The 23078-nt window shown below is 44.5% G+C and overlaps 1 protein-coding gene and 1 long non-coding RNA gene across 2 annotated transcripts in view; one reads left to right on the top strand and one right to left on the bottom strand.

The window, feature by feature from the left end:
• The window catches only part of SGCD (sarcoglycan delta), a 916564-nt gene extending 896925 nt beyond the window's left edge, over window positions 1-19639 (bottom strand). Inside the window, exon 1 of the mRNA XM_084761368.1 lies at window positions 19503-19639. The gene's annotated coding sequence lies outside the window, so the exon portion shown is untranslated. The remainder of the gene's footprint in view (window positions 1-19502) is intronic.
• Window positions 1-23078, top strand: part of LOC311585807 — a 948711-nt gene that overhangs the window by 804510 nt on the left and 121123 nt on the right. The window lies entirely within an intron of this gene.

Below are 23078 nucleotides of genomic sequence, written 5' to 3'. Positions count from 1 at the left end.
TTTACTTTATAGATTGAGTGAGGGTCTTACTAAATTACTCAGACTTGAACTCACTCTCTAGCGCAAAAATGGCCCTAAAATTTCCATCCTCTTGACTTAGCCTGCAGAAGAGCTAGGATACAGGCTTGTACCATCAGTTGTGGGTGAACTATGGCTTTTGATCTAGAAGTTTGCTATGGAATCCAGCTTGACTTAGCTCATGGTTTTGGACAAGTACCCTTATTTACCACTTCAGTTTTCTGTTACAAGAGAACATTGTTTTCATTTATTTGTTTCCATATTTCTAATGATCTCACAGGGTTATGGTTATAATAATTTGGAAATACTGGTAATGGAATTATTACTGAACGCACGGAAAAGTTTACTTTTTAGCTTCAATGATAAATGGATCAGACAATTTTTTTATTAAAACAGATATGATAAATATTTCAAATGCTTTTATTTTGAAAACAAATAGATAAAATCATATAAGGCCTAATGAGGAAAAGGAGAAAAACAGCAGTGAGCTAGATGACGTGTTAACATCTTTATTCCTGAGACTGATCAACTTTATTGATTATTTGTGATAACGTTACCTATAGAGCTTAGTAAGTCTTCCTTCCCATCTTATTTATGTATTTATGTATTTATGTATTGTTGGGCTGGTACACAAGATGGAGAAAAGAAGATAAGACGGTGAGAATTCCTAGAATTTCAGATCACAAACTTGACACAGAGAATGCAGCACCACTCCTTGTAATGGGAACTGTGCAAGTTTGGTTTCTTTAAGAAGCACAGAAATGTTACAGGAATATATTTTTGTTTTAATCCCAGGTGTGGGGCCGGGAGACTACTTCACAGCAGCAGACTATGATCTGCCTTGTGCTCTGGCGAGGGCACGGTTTTGCCAGCTGCAGACAGTTTGTTTGTTTGTTTGTTTTTTAATATGTGAGGTTTGGAGTTCTGGGGGCTCTTCAGAAGGTATATGAATGCTAGAACCCGATAGGTGGGTGGCTGGTTGGTGATTGGATGATTGTTGGTTTTGGTTTGTCAAGTAGTGACAACAAGAAGAAATTCAACATTCTGACAGCGAAGATCAAACCTGCCCCCCCCAGGGAACTCAGCATCCCTGATCAGCAGGAAGTAGTCTAATGGTAAAGATGGCCTCCTTCCCCCTCTATCCTTCTTTCTCTCCTGTCTAGTATTAGAGGGTTGAATGGGAAGAAGTAAAGGGGTGGAGGAGAGAAAGAAACCCACCAGGTAGCAAACACCTGCCACAACTCCTAGACCACTCATCTGCATTGTGTACATCAGACACACCAGACTATAAACCTTTCCGTTTCTTACGTTTGACTAGAGATAAAGAATGCCAAAGGCGTGAAAGTACTAGAAGTACGAACAGGAGGGAGAGCTACAAAGAGGGGGTCGAGAGGGTACCAAGGAAAGATCATGGCGGTGGTGCAGTTGTTGCCCAGGAAAACAGAGTCCTAGGGAAAACTAGCACAAGAGCTCCAAAGCGTGGGCCTCATACGACCAGTTCTAGGCTTACTGTGCGGCAGGGATGCAGATCCCCTGGTCAGCTCCAGATGCACCAAATCAGAAATTTCGGGGCCAGCCTCTGGCACCCAGTGTTTTAAAAAGCCAAGCCTTCCAGGCAACCCTAAATTTTGGAACTGTGAAGTCCACATGCCTCTGTCGAGGTGGTGAGATTAAGTACGAAAAACAGCATTGCAGAAGAGGCCTTGAGGAACTGGCCACAATACTAGAGAAATACTCAGACAAGTCAAACATAAGCCTGGGTGTCTGTTTTGACAGCTGGGGTCATTTTTCTGAAAGAGATGGAAAGGAATCAGTAAATTATGGGCAGTGGCAGCAGCAGGGGGCTGGGAGTGGGGGACCTGATTCCTACGTATTTTAACCATCTTTTCTTTTTCAAGATGGGGTTTTCTCTGTCCCTGGCTATCTTAGAACTCACTCTGTAGACCAGGCTGGCCTCTAACTCAGAGATCTAACTGGCTCGACTTCCGATAGTATTGGTTGAGTGCTATATAAGGCATCGTATGTTGATAGCAGACCAGAATAGGAAAAGTGATGTTCAGATCCTTGATGTACCACGCCATAGCTGGCAATTTCTTCCTGCTAAGCCAAAAGTCAGTATCAATATCAATGTAGGTGGGAGGGTGCATTTGGGATAAGTATGTATCAATAATCAAAATTACTGGTTATCATGCACATGTCTGTGATTTTAATCTTCATATAGCTTTAATCTCACTTAACCCTGCTGCACCTCCTCACATTTGCTTGCCCCTTCCTCTCCTTAAATAGTTACCCCCCCTTCATGCTTTCTTGTCTTTTTACCTTTGACTGTAGATTTTGTGAGGGAAGACAATAGAATTTTTGTCTGAGTCTAGCTGTTTCATGTACAATTGACCTCTTGAGCAAGTAAGTGAGCCATTTTGCTTCATAGATGGAATAAGTATGCTTTACTCAAGTGATAATAAAATCTTCTTATCCTCTAAGAAAACAGATGGCTCTGTCACTACCACCACAAGTAACTGGGACTTAATGTTTTTAATTACATATATCTACATATGGATAGGGCATTCCTGCAGGATTGCAGTGCCCCAGGACAACAGAAGGATTGAATCCCCCCCCCCCCGCCCCTGGAGCTTTCAGAAAAATGTAAGACACCTGCTGCAGGTGCTGGGAACCAAACCTGGGTCCTCTGAAAGGGTGGCATATGCTTTCATTTGCTGGGTCATATCTGCAGCCCCAGAAACTGCTTTTTCAACTCATAAAATCTAGCTAAGTTAGTTTTATACCAATGCACGGACTTGTAAATGCCAGCTCACCAGCAGCAGCCACTCTTTCTGGAAGCTAATTGTCTCCAACCCTAGACTGACTGCACAAAAGTTGAGGATAGCCTTGTCTGGTTGCTTAGGTACATGATTTTAATGTTTGGTGCCCATTATTTTCCTCCATAGTAAAAACACAGATTAGAACACTACCATTTTCTTTTCTCAAGATTTTACAAGGCTTATATTCATTTACGTTTTTCCTTTATTCCTATTGCTTCTCTTCCTCACTTTTTTCTCTAGGGTTACCTATCCTCTGCAAGTGTCCTGTGTTTCATAGGTGACGTCCTGTCTCTCCATGGATGTGCTTTCTTTTTTTCTTACTGGTTTCTGCCTCTCATGACGTTAAGGGTGTTATTTAGATCCCTGAAGATGCTATTGTGTTATTTTTGGGTCCCAGGTGCTCTCAAGACCTTCTTATATGGCTTGCATTTCAATTTCTTTACAGTGCGTTCTAGGAATGGACTCCACATTTTATTTATTTAGTTATTATCTATACTAATTGGACTCCCTGGACCTGTTGATGAACATCATTCACTTCAGGAAACTCACAGCCATTACTCAACACTGTGTCTCCTCACGTATCACAGCTCCAAAGCTGGGACTGTGACTACTTATAGAACAAACTTTTCAAGTTAGCCTCTCTCTTATCTAAAAAAGTGAAATTTACATTTATTTCTTTGTTGTCTGGGTGCGGTGCAGGAGTCATTGCCATGGCTCACTGGTGGAGGTCAGCAGCCAACCTGTGGGAGTTATTTCTCCTCTTCCACCAACCACATGGATTAAAGGGACTAAACTCGGGTACTTAGGCTCAGAGGCTAGTGACTTACCCAGCTAAGACAGCTCCCAGGTCTTCATCCTATCTCTCAACATCCCACACAGCCTAACTTCCTGTCTGTGTGCAGAATTCTTGAATAATTCTGTCTTCCTATAACTCAGTTCTTCTGAAAAGTTATAGGATCTAGCTCTTTGTTGAATATTCACAAGCATTTCATATGGTCTTTTGCGAGGCTCACATTTTAAAGAATTGTCTTTTGTTCTTTCTTTAAAAATTCATTTATGGTCACTTTCTGTTCTACATCTGCTAAGTGTGATACTGGAAATTCTCAGAGGCTCAACCCTGCATTCCACTTGGTTTTCTCTCTGGTATTTCTAACTGATTCTAACTGATAATAGATGCCTTTCTTGCATACCTTTGCCCATTTTGACTGTGGAATCTCCTTCTACATATTCACCCATGGGATTACTATCAGCCTATACAGGACACAGGATATGTTCTCCAGAGAGAGAGAAGCTTGTGACTGCTTTTGCTAGAAGGCAGAAGTCACTAAGCTAGGATTTTTAGCCCTATTTCAGAATTGGGTTCAGGGCTCCTGGGCTTCACTCCCTTGATTCTGGCTCACAGTGGATTGCTCAAGGCTGACATGAATGGATAGTTGCATTTCTTCATGGTTATTTATAGTCTGAGCAGTTTCCACCTTTCTTAGTTGCTACTGGCTCAGCACCACTGCATTTGGGTTTTAAAACAAGGTTTTAAGATTTTTTTTTAAAAAAGTGTTAATGTAGTGTTGGTGAAAATTTCCCTGCATCCCTCCAAATCTAGCAATGAAACAAAACAGAACTGCCTGTGATCCATGTAATTGCAATATACTGACGTTGAAAATACAAATAATTACATTGAATTTTTGGTGGCGTGAGTTCAATTGCGGCATCCAGAGTCATATAAACCCTCTTCACCGCCCTGCTCCAGGGTGGCTCTCCAGCAGCACATCGGAAACACTGCCCAAATACACTGCTCTACTCAATATGTATTCTTTGCATCATGGCTGCAGACAAAGCTTACAAACCCCACAGACAGATAGGCTAGGAGAGTATGTTTTGTACACACAGGGCTCTTAAGACTTTTATGATTCCCTACCTGATAGAAACATCAGGCACAATTCTGGAATCCAGTTTCTGGGGCGATAAACCTTACTTGGCTTCTAGATCACAGAAGCCAGCGACTAGCAGCCAGATAGCCAGGCCCATTACTAGAGGTTGACCATTTAACCCCAGACCTCTCCCCTATGAAGGCAGAGAGGCTAAAATGTAAATGGAATCCCAATGATCTGTGGCTTTATTGTCCATTCCTATGAAAGAGAGGGGCCCCAAAAGTATCTAGTTTGAAAGAGGCTCTACATTGCTGAACAAGAGGAGGTACTTTGAGGATGCACCCAGGGAGAGAGTATGAAAACATAGGTGCTCTTCAAGCCTAACCCAACACAGCTCTTTCATCCGCCTGTTCATTGGCTCAACTACGCCCTCTGGGATCTGGGATATTTATAATAAACTAGTGAATGGTTTTCAAGTGTGTGTGTGAGTGTGTCACATTCATTACTGTAGCAAAGTCTTCAAACTTAAAATAAAGGGATATAATATGGGTCATAACCTGGGACTGTACAATTGCAAAGATGAATGAGGTTGGGGTTGAGGTCCTGGTGGGACAGAGTGTGTACCTATCTGATTCTATCTCTAAGTAGGCCATGCTAGGACTAGATTATAGGCCATTCCTCCAGCATCTGCCAGAGAACTCCTCACTTTGTGTGCCGATGATCAAAGGCAAACTGTTCTTCATTGACTCTGGTGGTGATAGAAGGTAAAACCATTTCATTTTTCTTCAAATAGGCCTGTTAGCTTCAGCCACTAAAGCCAAATAAATTCATTTTCAAACACATATTAATACTTTAAGTCTTAGTTACATACAGTGTTTATTAGTGTCAATCTACTCTGAGCAGTATATACTGTCTAGGCTCTCCAGAGGTCTTCTCCAGAACCCCAAGCATAAAAGGTCATTGATTTTTAAAAATGGTTAGTATAAACCTCACAGTGTTTACAAACTAAATTAAACATAGGATTATTGAATAATAGCTGGTAGGATGACTCAATGAATAGAAGTATTTGCCACACAGGCCTGATAACTTGCGTTACATCTCCCAAGCTCAGGTAAATGCAGGAGAGAACTGAGCCTTAAGAGTTGCCTTCTGATTCCTACACATATGCCACCACAGAACACACATGACAGCACACTTACACTCACATGCCCACATACACTCATACATCCCGCACACATGAATACAAGTACACACAAAAGAATAAACCAATTTTTAAGAGAGTTATTTATTTCAAATATAATACCCAGACTAGTCGATGGACAGGACATTATCCACTGTTAAGTGGAGAAGGAGATCTGACATTCACACAAACTCTGGTGCCCCATATTTGACCATGTCTCCTGGATGGGGAGGCCTAGTGGCACTCAGAGGAAGGATAACAGGTCACTAAGAAGAGACTTGATACCCTATGAGCATATACAGGGAGAGGAGGTCCCCCTCAGTCACAGACATAGGGGAGGGGAATGGGGGGGGAAGCGGGAGGGAGGGAGGAATGGGAGGATACAAGGGATGGGCTAACAATTGAGATGTAATATAAATAAATTAATAATAAAAAAAGAAATTAAAAAAAAGAGTTATTTAAAGAAAGTACAAAAGTTATAAAATTTTCCATTCTCACTTCTCTAAAATGATTCCTCTACTTATATATAGTAAAAACAGTAAAATAAATGTTAAGAACTATAAGCATACAACAACCTCCTTATCTTGATAAATTATTATGTTTGAAGACAGGGCCTTGTGTATTCTAGGCTGGCCTGGAACTCCCTGTGGAGCTAAAGATGACGTTGAGCTACTGCACCTCTTGCATTCATCAGTATTACAGGCTTGCGGCACCACACCAGGCAAGTATGGTGGCAGCGGGGATGAAACCTAGAGCTTCCTGCATGTTAAACAGGAATCCTTCCAACTGACCTACACCCTCAATCCAACTCCTCTTAAAAATTAATAATTTAAACTACTTAAATCCTCAAAGGCCAAGAAGGATGAAAAATGCCATCCACATTGCCTCAAAGGAAGATAAAATGCCTTAATTTTGCAAATAATAAGTTACATCCTCTTCTGGATGAATGTCGGTTTCTGTTACACTCTGAAACAAGAGAATGGAATCGTGAACATATTTCTTCCTCTGGGTTTCAAAAACCAAAACAGACCTAATGATACAACAAGCACAATCCCTCAGAGAACGCAATTACAAAGCCTCTGGCTGCTCAAGACCAATTTGTAATCAGAGCATCAAGCCTCCACTGTAAGGAAATGTCAGCTCTGACACGGCCTTGATGAGCTAAGATTGGACGCACGGGCCAGTTTATCATATTATCTCAACTGCCCTCTTTAGAGCTGGCAGGCCCAATTTGAGTGCAAAATGGATCCCACTCTGAGTGATGCTTGCAGCTGAGAGAGAACTGCCCAGATAGCATTTTCCATTGCCATGGTTTTCTTTAACAGAAATAAATGCACACCTAAAAATCATCTAACATAAATATGTTGTCAAAATTAAGTGGCACTGAATACGTATATCCATCCTAAAACAGCCTCCATCATGTCTAAAAGTGTAAGTCTTGGTAGGCTTTAAGATTCATTTTTGCTATTAAGGGTGTATATTTTATTCAACAAAAGTAGATTAATGCACTTCCAGAGAGTGTCCATTCTCCCTTTAGTTCTCTTTGTGTAAGAGTTGAGGGAATACTGGGAAAATCATAGGAGAAGGTTCTATGAGTGGGGTGGGGAGGGTCCATTAAACTCCCCGTGCTGTGTAATTTCGGCCTCCTGCTTTGATCAAACAAACTGATTTTAAAATGGCTGCAACCTATGACTTTCGATATAAAGTATAATTTCCCCCTACTTTGGCGGGTATGGAAATTTTGAACTGATTGGAAACTTGCTTCCACCGAGAGCTCTGCCCAGTAGCATCCGTGCAGCCTCCTGCATCTACGGTCTTTTCATACACTCATAGGCCAGAGAGACTGGGTTCCCATGTATTGCTTTAGTCTTGTGTTTCTTCATAAAATGCTTATTCCATGGGCACATTTCAGTGATTCTTATAATCTCAGCAGGATTAACAGGCAAAAGACTTTCACTGAAAAAAAAAAAATCAAATTCAGCAATAGAAATGCATTTAAAAAAAAATAATAGCTATGTCAGCTTCTTTCTAAACTGTCCACAGAATGAGGTCTGGGCACCTCAGATGATGGAGGGTTTCCTGTTGATCCCACAGCTCTCCTCTGGCCCAGGGCAGTGCCCTCCTGGGGATCTGCAGGCTCTTCAGTTCTCCACTCTCACCCCCACTGTTTCCCCTGTGGTTTCTCAAGTGTGAAGCACAGAGGGTAACCCCCACCTCCTTGCTCATGATTCCTTCCCGCATGAAAAGTTCTTTTCAGCAGACACCTGCTAGGCAACATCCAGCTTAAGACTCAGGTACTCACAACTGTTTCCCATCCTCGGTTTGCTCTGGCTTAAGCCAATGTTGATCTCCACAGGCACCTGTGATCACACAGCACAGGTACACACATACGCAACTTAACAGCCCTCTGCAGCGATGCTTCCTCCTGGAGTAGAGGGGAAAATACAGAGACCCACAGCCAGACACTAAGCAGAGAGTGAGAGACCTTGGAAGATTCAACCCTGAGCGGAATGTCTCCACCAAACTCCTCTCCTCAGAGCCCTGTGGAAGAAAAAGGAGGTGATGGGAAGAGTATAAGAGCCAGAGGGCCTGGAGGACACCAAGGAAACAAGTCCCTCTACACCAGCAGGATCAAAGTACATAAGAACTCACAGAGACGGAGGCAACATGCTCAGGGCATTTATATCAATCTATACTCCTCTCCAAGCCAGGCTGAGGAAACACTGTACAGTGAAGGGCTGGATAAAAGGAATGGGAGAGCAGCAGGGTGGGGGAGTGTGCTGTGAAGTGCTGCCCACTGGACATGGATGGCGAATGCACTCATGAACTCACAGCAGCTATAGTTAGCTGCCGAAGCCCTGCTCAACTCCAAGCAAGTTGAAAATGCCAACATGATTCGGGGAGGGGCGATTCAGGCTCCACCTCTAGCTGAGGAGTTGCTGAATCCTGAGGAAGCGGGTACTTTACTTAGGGACAGAGGCCACCAGTAGGTTTCCTATGTCCTACCCCAGCCACACATTCACACACACACACACACACACACACACACACGCGCGCGCGCGCGCACACACATATTAACATTACACATTCATACACTCACACACACAGCCTTTGCAGAGAGGCAGGACCAATTATCATCACTGAGTTATAATTTCAAAAGAGAACATGAAGAAGTTGGAAAGGAGATGTGTTAGGGGAGACTTCCTAGGGTAGATATAGGTAAGGAGTGGAAATATATATATATGTGTGTGTATATATACATATATATATACATATACATACATACATTGGATACATGTTTTAAATGTTCAAACAATAAAAATTACTATAAAAAGAAATGACAATATCTTATCATAGCACATCCACCACAAAGGCAAGCATGGAACTTCTCATTACATCCTGTGTTGTCAAGAATACAGCATCATAGGACCAAATGGGGGCAGTGTCAGTTGTAACTGCTATTTTCAAGAGGCAATTCTAATTATTTTCATGTAAATATGTAGTGTGGCACAGGAGTCTCAGAGACGTGGATGACATAATTTCTTAAGAAGGCTGTACAGGCTTCATTTTTATATGGCTGAGTAATATTCCACTGTGTAAATGTACCACACCACAGGTGGATGTCACTGGAAAAACATCATCCTAAGTGAGGTAACCCTGACCCAGAAAGAGCAGTATAACCTTGCTGAGCCATCATCAGAGAAGCCTCTTCCTGCAACAGATGGGAACAAACACAGAAACCCACAGCCTGGCCCTCTGCAGAGAGTGAGAACACACTCTTTCCTTGGAACACTCAGCCCTAGATGGAAATATCTCCACCAAGTTGCTCCCCTCAAGGATCAGGGAACCCCGCAGGGAGCCAGGAGGTATGCAAGAAACCAAGACAGCAAGACCCTCTAAATCCAAACCATCAAGTGTATATGAACTTACAGAGACAAAGCAGCATGCACAGGGCCCGCATGGGTGTCTATCAGATAGGGACCTAGAGCTGAAAGGAGACAGAGGCACATGGCCGCACCCCTAACACAGAAGCAATGTGCAATCTATAACCACTTGCAAGTGAACATTTAATTTCCTCCAAGGGAGTTACACTGGGAAGACAAACTACTCTTAAGGGTAGGTTGGATGCCCAGCATTAGACGGCTAACAGAAAATAAATCCCATGGCATGCTTGGAGGATCCTTATCTCACCATGTACTATCAGAGCTTTTCCGTTTTTTAAACTCTATCTTATTACTTTATCTTCTTAACTTCTCTCTTTTTACTCTACAGGACCTTTGTGTGTATAATATGGCTTCCAGTTTAGTGATTTGTAACGGGAATCCTAAATGTGAAAACAACTGGGTCTCTGTCTATTGTGCCGTCTCTTGGGTTCTTTTCCTTCTATTTGTTTGTTTTGTCCTATCTCAGTGTGTTAATTTCTGTTTTATGTTATATTATATTTTATTTTTTTATTATTCCTTAGTAGCCTATTTCTTTTCTAATGAAACAGAAAGGATGTGGATCCAGATGGAATGGGAAGCAGAGAGGAACTGGGAGGAGTAGAAGGAGAGGAAACCATAATTAGGGTATGTGGGATGAAGGAAACAAATCTATTTTCAACAAGTACAAATACAAATATAAACTTTAAATGTATCCTAATTTTCTCTTTTGAAACTTAATGCCCAGAGCAGTAGCGCTGAAAGGTGACATCTCTGGAAGGTGACTGGGTCACCAGACACGGCCTTCGTGAGCAAATCCGTTCTATGCTTTGCCAAGCAAAGCTTCTTGGCCTTGCTCACCCTGTCTCGCCATGAGATGCCCACAACCGTACGAATACACAAAAAGAACACAGAGCAGGTGCTCTGCGGGGCTGTGTGCTCTTAGACTGATGGGCTCTGAGCTGTAACTTACATAAACTTCTCCACAAATTATCCAGGGTGCGACATTCAGTCACGGCAACAAAACCAAGCAAACATAATCACCCAAGCCCATGCAGCAAATATCGACTCTGTCAGTACAGTTTCATAAAAGAAACCGCACATTAGGGCCGTGGAAGTCAAAGCCACGTCAAGATAAGTGAGCAATCAATGAAAGTAATCTACTGTCAAAGGGAGGCTAATTAATGGCTAGAGTCCGTAACTGAGGATGCTCTTGCACCGCTTCCGTCCCTACCTTGTCAGGTGATCCTGAATGAGGAAGAGGAAGAGTTCCTCTTCTATCTGCAGTGGTCTATAGCATTGGGTGACAACATGGTGCAAAAGATAGATCTCAAGGCTATATCTTAAATATCCTCCTAAGCCCCATGTATTAGTTGGTGAACTTCATGGTTCCATTTAGTAGGTACTGGAACCTTTAAGAGTGGGACCTACTTGGAACAAATTAGGTCGTTAGGATGTGTCTATAATGGAGGAAAAAAGAAGCCTGTCTCTTTCATATCCCAGTCCTCAGGAGAACATCTTTGCCTCATCATCTGACCTCTATCACAGTCTCAAAAGCCAAAGGAGTCAACCAGTCATGGACTAAAACCTCAGAAACCATGAGCCAAAATAACCTTTCCCATCTTGTAAGTAGGTTTTCTCAGGTGGTTTGTCACAATTACACAAACTGACTAGCATAGTTATACCAAAAATTCCTTAAGTCATGGGGGAAAATTTAAGATATGGACCAGAATATAATGGGTAATATGAAATTTTAATGCCTTAGTCATGGTAAATATTAGTTGAGTTTTGTTTCATTATATCTGTGGATATCTTATTTGTCTATTGTGCCACTGGTGAGGGAACACAGAGGGAAAGTTCACACAGCACATAGCCTACACTAATGACATTTGTTAACTTTTCTAGAGAGTGGGTGAGTATTATATAAGGGTATAAAATATGATTCACAATATATGTCACAGATGTCTGAGAGCCATGGGAGAGGGCAGTTGTCGACTCTTTTAAAGCTGGTAGATACCTGGTAATTGAAATAGTTCTAGCTAGTGGTGTTGGAAACCCTAAGGTTCGGATTTAAATACTTGCTCTTCTAGTTACAGCAGTGAGGACTAAGCACAAGGCAACATCCTCTAGCCTGGAGGAAAAAATCTATCTGGGTTGTCCAGGACTCCAACTCAAAGAGTTTGTCATCAGGGACAAAGGTAAAGGGGAGAGATATCACCACTCCTCTATATTGTCACTGCATGTGGCCTCTTATTTAATCACATCCTTTCTGATTAATTGTGGTATTCTGACAACTAAATAATCTATATGGAACCTCTTTCCCTCTCTCTCTCTCTCTCCCTTTCTCCCCTCTTCTTCCCCCTCCCATATGGAAGCCAGAAGTCAATGTGTGGTACCATCCTTAGGTCTTAACTTTCTGAGATGTCACTCAGTGAATCTGGAGCTCGCCAACAGCCTAGAGAGGTTAGCCAGCATAGTCACTCTATCTGGCTAATGATTTTCCCAATGGTAGAGTTTCAGATAAACTTTACCACATCCAGCTTGTATGTGGGTACTAGGGATCTGAACCCGGGTCCTTGTGCTTACGCATCGAGCACTTTACCAAGCGAGCCATCTCCTCAGCTTCTATAATGGTGGTTTGTTAACCCTCATATACATACTTAATAAAACTGTTGCTTGGTATGTGAAGTGAAAAAAATACACAAAGAGAGAGCTTAGAACTGTGTTGTGGACAAAGTACTCGAAAAGTGACGGAAGTATGAGATGTGGAAGCTGCGGCAGCTGGTGCTGACAGTGCAGTAGAAGTTATCTTCGGTGCCTGCTAAAAGGCCTCAGCAAAGCAGGGCGAGATGCTACATCCAGATGGTTATAATATTCCACTTAGGAAACCTCACATTTCCACGTAAGACCAGAGAGAATGCTAAATTAAATCCAAGAGAATTAGCCTTTAATAGATGGAAGGATGTTAGGGAACTAACTATGCAAGAAAGTAAAGATGTGTGTGTGTGTGTGTGTGTGTGTGTGTGTGTGTGTGTGTGTGTGTGTGTGTGTTTTGGTAGGGATGCAGAAAGGTGACAAGCCCTTATAGCTGACCCTTAGGTATCACTTCAAAAATAGTACTAAAGCTTCAGACTGATTTAGGTGGAAAGGCAAGGAAAGCCTCTATGTGTGCCTCCTCCCCTTGAGTACTTACAGTGCCTGTAAGCTACTGTGAGTTAATATGGAGAACCTTTTGAGATGCAGAGAAGGTGTTGGGTTGAGATATTTTCTCTCCCTTGTCAGCACTGATTATAATGTTTTCAGAGGATCACCCACAATATATCGCACCAATGATCTGTGTCTTACTGTCTCCATAATATTGACGCCACGTGACAAAGATCTGTGTGTTAACAAATGTCCCAGTACAATGCACACATTTCTGTGTCTGAGGATGCATTTAAGCCAATTCACTTAGTCATACTCCACAGCATCCGACACGTAGAGAGAAAGGCTCCAAGGACCTGCTTCCCACCTAAAACCAGATACCAGGGGCTTGACAATAAATCACCATAAATCTCCAAATGCTTCACATGAGCATCATAAGACGGTCCCTGCTCCGGTTCCCTTCTTGTACATTATAAGTCCAATGACCCCATAAGGCCCCACTAACATAGCACCTGCCCAAAAGGTTTCCTCCAAGCCTCTTCAATATTTGGAGTATAAGCTAGGAAAGCCTTTTTAGAGCTGTGTTACTCAGTCTTTTCCGAGGAGTTTTATCTTGGGATGTTGCAGGGAGCAGGCTGTATAGGTTGTGGCTTTCACATGCACACAGTCAGTGCAAAGGAGCAGCTGGGCCACAGAGGTGTTAATCACTCTCAGCAGTCCATTAAGAGTCCTGGGATAGCAGCCAGGAAGCGCTGACTCTCACTCTCAGTCTGAGGCTACCTTGCTGGGCAGCCTCAGGCAAGCTCCTTCCCTTCCCTGAGCCTCAACTTTCTCCTCTCTCCTCCAAGCTGTGGAGAGCAGATCATCGCTAAACTTCACTATCATTCCAGAAGTCTATTAATTTCTCAAACTTTTGAGCTCAGAAACAAAAGTGTCTTTCTGAGAAACTAATTAAAAGTACAGATAAAATCACATTAACTTATAAATCAGAATGTCCCTTCTAATTACATCTTAAGCAACATCAAAATGGAACTTGCCCAAAGCTACCACCGCAGTTAATCGCCAGCTACTGATGTGATCACTCCCACCCCACCCCCATCCCTACCTAACCCTGATTCTTCCAGGTAAAGAAGGATATCTCCTGGGACACATTGTATATGGATTCCAGTTGTTTGGATGGCTCTTCTTTTAGTGGTAAAGGACAGCAGACACTTTCTCTAGGTCACACAGAATTAGCTCAAATTCACTTAGCCATTCAAATATGTTTTTAAACACCTGCTGCATGTCACACATGGCTCTGCAGCTGCCAGAATAACTTCCAATAAGTATGGGTGAGTGAATTTTATATATAGATACATAGATAGATAGATAGTGTCAGATACAAAGAAGTCAAGTGCACAACCATTTCAATGGGTAACCATTTTGTAGTTCTTTAATCCAACCCAAAGAAACAGTATCCATGCTTTAATAAGGCACCCAAGCAGTAACAGTAAGGGAGTAATCCCTTACAATTCTTGGGAACTCAAAGCATCTATTTAACCACTTAGCAAGCATCCAAACACCTCAAAAGATCTCAACTGATCTGTTGGATAGGCTCCACTACAGGTTTTATAAAAAAATGCAAATAGACACTCAGCCTTAAACACCAACCCAGGAGCAATCATTTCTATGGACGCAACAGAAGAGTGGATGAGTTTAGATAGAAAGGTGTAAGTTCAGAGTTTTAAACTGCACATAACCCAGACAAGTTGCTTAAGCTCCATGATGGCACCGTAATCCTGGGTTAAACATCATGTGACTGACATTTACCAGGAGCCTTACAGCACTAGCTAGAGGAGGACCAGACCTTTGTGGGAATACCTTAATCACGTAGGAGGGTAAAGCTCATCAGCCTGCAATTGTCTTAACTCCCAGACAAAATGAAGTTCTGGCAAAGTTAAATAAATAAGCCAACATAGTACTAGTAAGCAAACTGGTGGGGGCCTTTACTCTAAGTTGCCCAGACTTGCATCCTCCCTACCTTCTATTTCTCCACAGCTATGCAGCCTTCCCATCATTTCCAGCATTGAAATACAAAAATGAATGCCAGCATATTAAGGATGCAGACACTGTAAATATAAGTGATTCTCTGCTTTGCATTCTATTCACAAATGACTACAGTTATCCAAAATACATGTACCACGCAGTTGCTTATCACAGCTACCCAAGGCTCAATTACCACCCTTGAATAAGAGGTCAGGGTTAAAAGGAACGGATTCAAAGGATAAATTTAGACCTGAAAAGGGAGAGATGACAAAATAGTTCGTCGGACAAGATGTCTGGCACCTTTGGCCATATTTCAATGAAACAGAAGAGAAAAGATGTTGAGGTCAGGGAGAGAACAATTTAACTGGGCCAGAAAGAGACAGAGTGTGGGTGACGGCTCCTTTTTACCTGCAGAATGCGGCAGTAATCTGCTCAGAGGAAATGGAAGCCTGTTGACGGAGATGCGTCTCTCAGAGGATAACTAGACACATATTTACTAATACTTCTGACACAGTGCTACCTTGGCCTTACTCTTGATATCACTTTGGGTCAAGTGTTAGTATAAATACCAACACTGAAACAAGCTTTCCAAGCAGGTAGGAAAAATATATAACAATGCAACAAGTACCACATGTTTGCTCTTCTCGAAGAGCTGCCACTGATATTTTTAAGTGAGGAGGCCTGTTTCTTTATATGGTTGATTGGGTACGGCAGCTATATAGAGTCCACTGTTTTGTGTATTTAAATTTTCTGGAAGCAAGAGGGCTTTGAAGTTCTCGGGAAGCTGTCCGGAAAGGCTCTATAATGTGAGAATCCAAGAAGTGTGAATAACTGGGGCAAATGGTACGGTGCAGATGTAGGCTTGGGGCATGAACTAAAAATACAGATTTCTGGGCTCTCTGCCCTAAAGCTTTAATTTGGTGAGATTCTAGGTGGGTCCAGGAAGTTATATGTCCATTAAGAGGCTTATATGACCTTGGTACTCAGTCCTACACGTAGTAACTACTGGTAAGCTCCAGAGATTAGAAGCTACGTCTCAGTTTTATATTTGATGACTATGGGCTTCCTGGCACATCATACCTCAGTTTCTTCAGTCATTTTTACTAGTCAACTGGTAAAGTATAAGAGTGTTTGGGTAAAATCTCTAAACTGGTTTCATTGGTGTAAATGCGGTAGGAGCAAGCTTGACATGAGTGGGGACTTCACACTTAAGTCAACCAAACCTGGGCTCAAGCATCAGGGTCTAGCTGAACCACAGATAAATATATGTGTTTCTCTGGGGGAAAGTTACACAATGTCGCTAAGTCCCCGATTTCACCATGAAGTGGAAATGACAGTAACAGCACCCATGGTATTGGTTGGATTCTTCACCAAGTGGACTTAATTGTATATGACGAGTTGCCAAAATGAGACCCTGCTATTCAGTATCCTTATTCAGTGTCCCCGAGTTGCAAACACCCCTGGCAAGGTCAACCAGAGGAACCAGTCTTCTGTCCCCTGGAGTTCCTGTGATTAATGAGGTCCGTGGAAAGGTAACCCTGGCTGAGTGCTTCCATGGACTTGTCCTTTTATCAAGAGATATTCACAAGAAATGAGCTTTCCTGGGCAGCTCAAGAAGGGCGTGTTAACCGTATCCCCCAGGAGAAAACACAGGAACAATTGAGAAGGGTGTTAGAGGTCTACAGTTGTGTTTTTTAAAGGATAGTCCAATGATGACCTTCTTCAGAATCAACTGTAATACTCATTAAATGTGTACATCCCTGTCTCCCCTGGTTCCCATCACTTGCAAATCTCTCTCTCTCTCTCTCTCTCTCTCTCTCTCTCTCTCTCTCTCTCTCTCAATAAAGGGCAGATCCTCAGTAGTGGAGATGGTTACTCAAAGTTTCCTGTGATTTTTTTATTTCATCTGGGAGGAGGGACCAGTGAACACAAATGCATGCGCACATCTGTGCATTTACCAAGAATTCTCATATTCTGGCCATCCCCCCCCCCCCCCCGCAGCCCTGTTCCTAGACACTGTATGATTTCTGAATTATCCATACCTTCCCAGGGAAATACACTAACCAAAGTATGGTAATTAAAGGATCCAGGTTATGCCCACTTCCTTAAGATGGCAGCGTGGTTAATATAAATTGATACAAAGCACGTGTGTTCACTCCTTTTGTCTCTTGTGCTTTCCCACCTGATTATTCCTTCCTCCATGGTCCTATTCTATTCTTTTTTTTTTCTCTCTTTACTTTCCTTTCAGTTGTCTTTACATTTCTTCCCCCCTTTTCTTTCCTTCCATTTCTCTGTAATAATTTGTCCTGGCACTCTATGACTTTGTCTACGTTCTTTCTGTCTCTGCCTCCCACCTGCCTCTTGTGCTTGCTCACATAGCTTTCCCATTCTCGTTATCTTTCTGTCTAGATGTCTCTGGTTTTTGCTGCTTCCATCCCCTGGCCTTGTTGTATCTCTCTGTGTCTCCTTGTCATACGTAAGGCTTCACTGCCCTTTCATCCTTCTGACGCCTCAGCGCCAGGCTCCCCTTCCAACGTGGAAGCCTCAATGCTGCTGACTAGACATGGATCACATTCTAACCCGCCAGTGTATGCTAAAAGTCAAGCCTGACCCTCATTATTTAGTAACTATGAGCAATTCTCTGCCAGAGACAGAGTGGAGGAGGGTTCTTCACCTGGTGGAGAACTAAACTTGGACTGCCTGCTAAAAGGCAGATGTACTTATAGAGGCAGCAAGGCCAAAGAGTTCTAAGTACCAAGACCCTCTTCTGGAGGGGAAATATGGAACCCTGTGCTAATGTTTGAGGGTTCTCTTGCACTCTGGCATGCCTGACACTTCATTGGGAGTTCAAACATCTCATTAAAACCTGCTGGCAGAGTCTGCTAAATTCTTATTAGGGCTGTTCTTCCTTCTCAAATCTCCAACTGTTTCAAAGCTAGCCAGCTAACATCCTCAGAACACAAGTCAAGTCAAACCTGAGAGCCCGCTACGGATTCAGGCTCAGAATGATGCCCCCTCCAGACACATACAAGGTGTGCACCCTCCTGTCTTCCTTTCTGACTTCCATCCTTGCCTTGCACTATGTTGCCTTTTCAAAGTTTATCTTCCCTGCGGTCAGGGGTGGGTGACTACACTATACACTGGCAATCTGAGATGGAGACATTTCGTACCTTTTATGGATGCTACTGTGGAGTGCTAACAGCACTAAGTACTGGGAAATCCGGGAAATAGTGAGTTCAGGAGAAAAGTAAAAGCTCAAATATATCCTCTTCCCAAGTCTAGGCAGCGCTAATGCTCTCTCTCTCTCTCTCTCTCTCTCTCTCTCTCTCTCTCTCTCTCTCTCTCTCTCTCTCTCTCTCTCTCCTCCCCCCTCCCTCCAGTTTCTTCCACCCAGCTCGACCTGTCCACTTCCAAATACCACGCATATACCCACACCTGCTATCGTTTAATTTTCAGAGTAAATGTGTGAGACAGGTAAAGCATGAACTCCAACAAGGCTCCTGTTATACTTGAAGTGGCCCCCGCCCACCACCACCACAACTACCACCACCAATGGAGCACAGAGCAGCAAAACTGAGATTTGGCTGCAGCCCAGCCTAGGGAAGGAGAATACCCGTCATCAGGGACCAAGAGAGAAAGCCAGGGCTCAAGTCCAAGAACCAGACAAGTCCGTGGTAGCCCAACTGAAAGGCCCCTCAGTTGCCTGTGCATTAAAACCTCAGCCAGACACACAAAGGAGCCGCTGTTTTCCTACAGGAGGCATTCGGATGCCTCCCACAGCCCAAATTGGGCTGGAGCTCAGAAAGCCCATTTCCTTGCCCACGGTTAGATGCTATCATGCAAGTGGTAGAGCCAGCCAGGACCCCGTGGGAGAGCTAGTGGTTCCCCTCCAGGAACCCAACTACAGGAAACATGCTTAAGCCACCTGTTGTTGGTCTAGGTCGGCCCGCCTTGTATCAGCGTGCTGCAAACCTTCATCGTGTTATAAGTACCCCAGGTGCTTGACCGGAGGAGCAAGAAATAAATTTCATTTATGTCTCTTCCTCCAGCCGCCTCTTCTGACCCTTCTGAGCCTCCCTCCCTCACCCCTTCCTTGCTTTCCTTCCTTCGAACGAACCCCCAGTCTCCTTTCCTTTTAATATTCCAGCAGTCCTTTCTCTTTAACGAAGTACACTTAGTGTCTTCCTACGGACTGGGGGTTGCCCATGATTTCCCAGCGCGCCCCAGCAGCAGCTGATCTCCAAGCGCTTACGCAGGGTGCTTACTGAACGCGCGGGCAGGCTGAAAAGCCCCAATGGCCCTTTGATGAGGAATAGTCAGTGACCTGTTCTAGAAAACCCCGTTTCTCCCTGGGAAGGGTGCTACTCCTTGGTTTTAGTAAAGAAGACAATCCGGTTAAGGAACCAATGCTATATTCTGCCGCCAATCCAAGAATAGGAGCAGAAGACCCAACTTTCTGGCGTCTGCCCGGCCTCCCTGCAAACTGCTATCTAGGGGAAAAGGACACCACCACTAACCGGCTACTCACCCTCAAATACAGATGCTTCTCCAGTAGTGGTTCTCAGCAGTCTAGTGCACGCAGGGTCAGAGAAACCCCTTAGTGTCTCACTCCTCTCCTGGGCCGCGCGGTGAGAGCTACGCGCTCCAAGCGGGGCGGCCGAGGGCAGTGGATCCCATAGGTGGCGAGTTGGCAGAGGGCGCGCCGCCCGGCTGGGGGCGCATCGCTCCCGGGTCTGGAGAAGGCTGCAGCGGGCCCAGGGGCTCCCGGGGAAGTTGGTGGTGCTGGGAACAGACTTCGGACTTGGTGCTCGCTTCGCCCAGGGTAGCCCGGCGCGTCCTCTGGGAGCTATCCGAGGACTTGCGAATGGAAGGGAATTGGGGGCCGCCGGTGCGGGCCAAGCGGCTGCAGGAGGCTTTTCTGGCCACCGCCTAGAAGCGGCACAGCGACATCGCACTGCCCGAAGCCCTCAGCGCTGTCAGGAACCTAGGGCAAGCGACCCAGCCAAGCTGCCTGCTCCGGCAAGCGGGCGCCCTTCACTCAGAACCCGGCTTATTCCAGCTCGCTGCGCCGTTCGCGTCACCGTCCGGGTCCCCTCCGCTGTTTGGCCGGCTCACAGCGCTCCTCTGGGGCGAGAGGCTGAGCGCGAGGTGGCCGCGGCTCCCGCAGCATGGAGGGTGATCTGCCGGGCTCCGGCTCCGGCTTGGGCAGCAGCGGCCGCCGCCTCCCGCGCGCCCACGTGCGGGAGCCCCGGTGTGCGCGCTCCGGCTGGTGGGGCTGGAGAAAGGGAGCGAGGGCGAGCCTCTGGTGGGGGCGGCGGAACAGTCCGCACCCCTGCGAAACCCAGGGCAAGCTGCTGAGGCTCCCGAGGGCGCGGGGCTCTTCGCCTGCAGCTCCGAGAAGGGTGATGCACAAGGCTCCCCGTTTGTCCCCTCCCTTTGCAGAAAGCCGGAGTGAAGCCCAGGGGGATGGGGGCGGGGAGGGGCGCCCTGCTCCGCAGGATCAGCCCCAAAGCAGCTAAGCGTCTCCACGGTCTCCGCGGAAGGGACGGTATCCAAGTCCCTTGGAACCTCCTCCTGTCTCTTTGGAGGAGATTGGGGTTCTGAAAAGGAGTGAAGGAGTCTGCGGGTTCCCAGGGACAGCTTGTTCCGGCTTGCCCCGCCTTCCTCCCAGAGTAAGCACTTTTCCCGTTAACCAACAGACTCCAAGGGGCTCCTCCTTCCAAACAGAAGGGAGTTGGCTTGCAAGATGGGCCTGACACCTCCCAAACAACTGGGACATAACAAGAGAGCCCCAACTCTGAAGGGACACCCAGAGGAACAAACATATCTCTGTAGTTGAGAGTCAGCCTTCAGCCAGACGCTCATGGGCCTCTTTCCCTCAGACAGAAAACCAGTTTCTTTCCTGATAAGAGTAGAGAGGAGGCACAAAACAAAACCAGCCAACTGTGGGAGAATTTAAAAATTAGAAGGCAATTCAAAAGATGGGCAATAGCTTAATGCTCACAAGAAACAAGATTAAATTAAGGAAACAAGAGAAGGAATGGAAAATGAGATCTATAAAGAATCAAAATTAGTGAAACAAGCATTTACTGGGCACCGTGCGCATTTCTTAGAGATTATCTCCTCCAGTAGCCGTCACCACAATAAACAAATCAGAAGACAAGTGGCCTGACCCTGTCCTGCGTGTTCAATTTGCTCAGACTCAAGTTTGGTTTCCTCCCGCTAACCCTCTCTGCTTATGTGTTACATGCCACAGTGCAACTCCTGCTCAGCAAGACTGTCTAGAGGCATGAGCAAAGGGGAGTGGAAGAGAGAGAAGTGGGGGTCGGGAGGGAAAGGATGCCCCCTGGGGTTAAGAAAAGCTTCCTGGAAGAAGTGGAATTGAGCAAAAATTCTATAAAGAAGTGAAATCCCAGGAGAGAAGTGTCAAGTCAACATGACATCCAGGAGGTCACAGCAGAGCAGCAATGGGAACCACTGAGATTGTGATCAGGAAAAGAGAATCATGCAATGTCCGTTCTGGGCGGTCAGTTTACAGTTTATCGGTGAATTTGAAGACGAAATGAAGTGGGGCGGGCAGGAGGCAGAGGAAACTAAATGCAGGGCGAGGCAGCTAAGTGGGTCCAGGTGATGGAAGCCTGCTGCAGTGGGAAAGGCAAAGGCTGAAACAAATAAAAGCCTTCCTGACCCTGTTATGAAAGTCCTCTGTATAGGAAGCACCTGGCTTCCCATTGCGAGAACACTGCTTGGAAGACTATAATGAGAAATCGAGGCCCAGCCCTCAGAAACAGTGCTAATCACTTTGCACAGCTGCTCTGAAGTGTTTGCCGTCCCTTGAGTTCAAGGTAGAGCACCACCAGGGAGCTTGACAGCAACAGTGCTGTGAGCTGAAAGCCAAAACCAGAACAGGGGGAAAGCTTCTTTGCCTCATTAGTCTCTGTGGGCGCTGAACTCACAAAGGAGCGGCTATCAGAGTTTACCTGGGGTCTTTCTATGGAGCAGTCTGTCCTCGGCCTGGACCACCAGCAGCAAACAGGACCCCACAGCCTCTCAAACGAGGACTCCCAGCCCCATTACACACCAGGTGAATCCAGATCTTTACTGACGAATGCACTAGGTATGTATTGCATGTCTTCTTGCATAAGCTAGTGTTTCAAAGTTTTGAGGCAAGTACACAGTAGGAAACACTTCCTGTTATACAAATTCACTCAGTCTCTTTTTTTCTTTTTGCTCATATAATTTAAATCGAAATGAAAGAAATAAGCAATGTATCCATACATATGATTCACTCCAATATTTTCCATTTAGATTTTTTAAAATGTTGACCACGGCCTAATTGATCCTGTGATCTAATGGGCTGTGATTTCTTTTCTTAAAAAATATTGATCTATGCTATTAATTCCTGTTGTCTCAGGTTTTGGCTACACATGTGCATATCCAAATCAAAGAGGAGCCAGGCTGAGGGAAGAGGAGGATAAATCAAGGAATGGAGGGGAGAGATAAGGAAGCAAGGAGTTACCCAGAGCTCTTGTTCATAGAACTGTCATCAACAAACTTGTGAGCAGCAGAAAAAAAATCACCTGTTAAGACATAGTGCATTCTGAATGTTCACTGTAGTATCAACTGGAAACTATTTTTCCAATAGAGGTCTCTTTTGTTGCTTCACAAGATTCCAAAGTTTGGGGGTTTGAGTATGAAGAAAATCAGCTGACTAGCTGATGAGGATTATTGGAGGAAGAAAAGAAACAAAAAGATTGCAGAGGCAACGAGTCCATGGACGACATTTTCAAAGTACCCTTTCTTGCATCCTGTATCATCCTGAGGCAGGATGCTGAATAAGGAAAGAAAGGATAATGTCTAATTACAGGAAGTGGGGCAGGCTCCCTCTGACTGTACAGTGATACCTGGCAAGTTATCTTTCTCGAAATCAAAATGTTTTTTTTTTGAAAGCAGGATTTCCCCTGCCATGGGAAATATATCACAGGAGATTTCTTATCATTCACCAGTCCATAGAACTTTATAGTGAAGACTATTATGATTTATTCAATATCCACAAAAGCATGTCTTAAAAAATGAATGGCAGGATCATGGTGTTTCATATAGT

Source organism: Acomys minous (genome assembly GCF_964271855.1).
Source record: "Acomys minous genome assembly, chromosome: 16".
Classification (NCBI taxonomy): Eukaryota; Metazoa; Chordata; class Mammalia; order Rodentia; family Muridae; genus Acomys; species Acomys minous.
Note: the sequence above shows the minus strand (reverse complement) of the source record. Positions and strands in the feature narration are given on the sequence as shown.